The 2,683-nt window shown below is 32.6% G+C and overlaps 1 pseudogene; it reads right to left on the bottom strand.

Annotated features, from left to right (window-relative positions):
* Positions 1-375: 375 nt before the first annotated feature.
* The window catches only part of LOC107730420 (V-type proton ATPase subunit B, brain isoform-like), a 30,503-nt pseudogene continuing 28,195 nt past the window's right edge, over positions 376-2,683 (bottom strand).

Raw genomic sequence — 2,683 nt, 5'->3', positions numbered from 1 at the left:
TGTGTGAACTGTGTATATTTATTATGTATATATAAATACACACATACAGGATATATTTTGAAAATATTTACATGTATATACACATGTATATATTTATATTTGCATAATTTATATTATATATAAATATATTTAATATAATATAATTTTTCTTAAATATATACATGCATGTGTGTGTGTTTATATATACATAATTAATATACACAGTACACACACATATACTATGTAAACAAAAACTTTTATTTTGGATGCGAATAATCACAATTAATGTTTGACAGCACTAGTTTTGAGCTTGGTGAGAACAACTGAATAGATGTGTTACATTTTTGGTGTGAAAGTGCCTTAAGATTATATATTTTTAATATCATTCAACAGGCGATCTCCTGTTGCTATACTTACCCTGGGAAATAAAATTCTTCTCAAATTTCTGTAAGAACTCCAGGTACAACAAGTCATCTGATGTCAGTGCTTCTTCCACAACCACAGCCTTCATTGCCTGCACATCTTTCCCGATAGCAAGCATACTGCAAAAGATGAGAAATAATTTAAATCAAATTTAAATCTCCATACATAATGTGTTCAAAACATCGGATGGATAACATTAACTAATATTTAAGCAATTTCCTCTAAAAAGCTGTTTAAATTAGCATAGTGAAGCCTCTCCTTTATTGACATCCATTAAAAAAAAATTAAATAAAAACGGACTCTGGTCTCCTTTCCCACGTACTGCCAAAGTGGAAGCGTTAGTTTGAGCCATTACGCTTTTTCAGCTAAAGGTTGCAGGCATGGCTTCTAGTGGCTTTGATGCCACTATCTGGGGGCAACCAAGATGGCAGCCTCAGCAGACGCAGTTTTGAATGCTTGCACCAAGTTTCTTTACAGATGTTGCTTATAAGCTGTATTTAGTTATTTCGATTTTACATTTGGTTAACACGACTTGTTGAATTATTGATGACTACTCGTTGCTTCCCCATGGTTCGTAAACGAGGACTTTTGGCTTACTCAGTGTGACGAGAGGGGAGGGGCCGAGAGCCGTGGGAACGGAGCGAGGCCGGTGTTACGAGATTTTCGGTTTCAGTGGGCTCCCTACATGAATATTCATGAGGCTCCCTACATGAATATTCATGAGTTTCCCGCACATGCGCGTGGAACCAAGTGGAACTGAGAATTTCAGTTCACGCACCTTGTATCTCAGCAGGTTTAATGGAATATTTTAAAAAAGGTAAATATATTTACAGCGTTGCACAAACCTATGCCTAAACTACATTTGTTCATCATTTTGTAACAGTTTACAATGTTTTTATTAGTTTGCACGGTTTGTGCAAATGATTGCAGACATTCATCACGCTTAAGCTAGTTGTAACTTACTTTGATTTCAGTTCGTTGTGCTGTAGCTTGCAATGCTTTAAAACTGTGGCTGTTGTTAGTTGTTATCATTTGAGTAAAACAGCTGAAATAAACTTGTATTTGTGGATCGTTTTTCATCTATCCTTTGTGATTGTTCTTAAACTGTTAGGCTTAGGATGTATTTACAAAATGAATAGGAATCTAAGACCACACACACAAGCATGGAAGTGTTCCTTTAATAAGTAAAATTTTGGTTTAAACAAAATTGTATGGACAAGTTTAAAAAGTAGCCTACATTTGGCACACTGTAAATGAGAAAACAAATACTTCACTGCATTTTATGGAATGGAATAAGAAACTAATTTCATGTAAAAAAAATTATTTTATTAACAAATGTTCATAAGTGTGCTTGTGCTTGTTTTGATATGATATATACAATACTGTTCTAAGGATTTGTATTAGTAAGGTTCTTTGTTCATGTTCACCAACTGCATTTTGGCTATCAGATTAAAAATATTAAAAAAAACATTAACATTGTGAAATCATTTTACAATTTAAAAAAGTTTTTTTCCCCCTGTGATGTCAGATCTCAACTTCTTCTCAGTGTCACATGATCTTTACATTATAAATGTCTTTACTGTCATTTTTATTAAATTGATGCATTCTTGAAGAGCAAAAATATACATTTCTTAAAAAAAAAAAAGAAAAAAAAAAAATTCATAGTAATCCCAAACTTTTGAATGGTAATGTCCTGTATCAAATGCCAGAATCAATTTAAGAAATTTCTTTTTTTTTTTTTTAGCTTTATTGTGTCATATTTTTATACAGCAGATTCTACAAGGATGTTAACATCACACTCGCTTGTCTCCTTTGTTGTCTTGTTTTGGTGCATACATCTTTTTTGTTTGTAACAAGGTTTCAATAGTGATTCATGCTCAAAATTCAGGAAAACTTTATTAATAGCATCCTCCATGACTAACATTTTCCTGAATTTTGAGTGTGAATCACTATTGAATTCATATTTTAAAAAACAAAATGTCACCGTCTCAAAAAGAATAGAGAAAGCTAGTGTTAGAGGCCTTTTTTAAAGAAAACAAGCAGTTTGAAAACAAATAGAGAGTGCAAGTGTTAGATGGTCAAGTCAACAAATAGATAAAATAGAATTACTATAGAGAGTGCTAGAGTTAGAGGGTCAAATAAAGATGGAAGAGATGTGTTTTTAGACGATTCTTGAAGATGGCTAAGGACTCAGCTGCTCGAATTTAGTTGGGCCATTCCACCAGGAGGGAACAGTTTATGTAGAAAAAAAAGCCTAATTAAGATTATATATGTTTATGAA

This window comes from Sinocyclocheilus rhinocerous, unplaced genomic scaffold, assembly GCF_001515625.1.
Source record: "Sinocyclocheilus rhinocerous isolate Xijiao unplaced genomic scaffold, SAMN03320098_v1.1 scaffold1660, whole genome shotgun sequence".
Classification (NCBI taxonomy): domain Eukaryota; kingdom Metazoa; phylum Chordata; class Actinopteri; order Cypriniformes; family Cyprinidae; genus Sinocyclocheilus; species Sinocyclocheilus rhinocerous.
The sequence above is the reverse complement of the archived record's forward strand: the minus strand, read 5'-3'. Positions and strand labels throughout refer to the sequence as shown.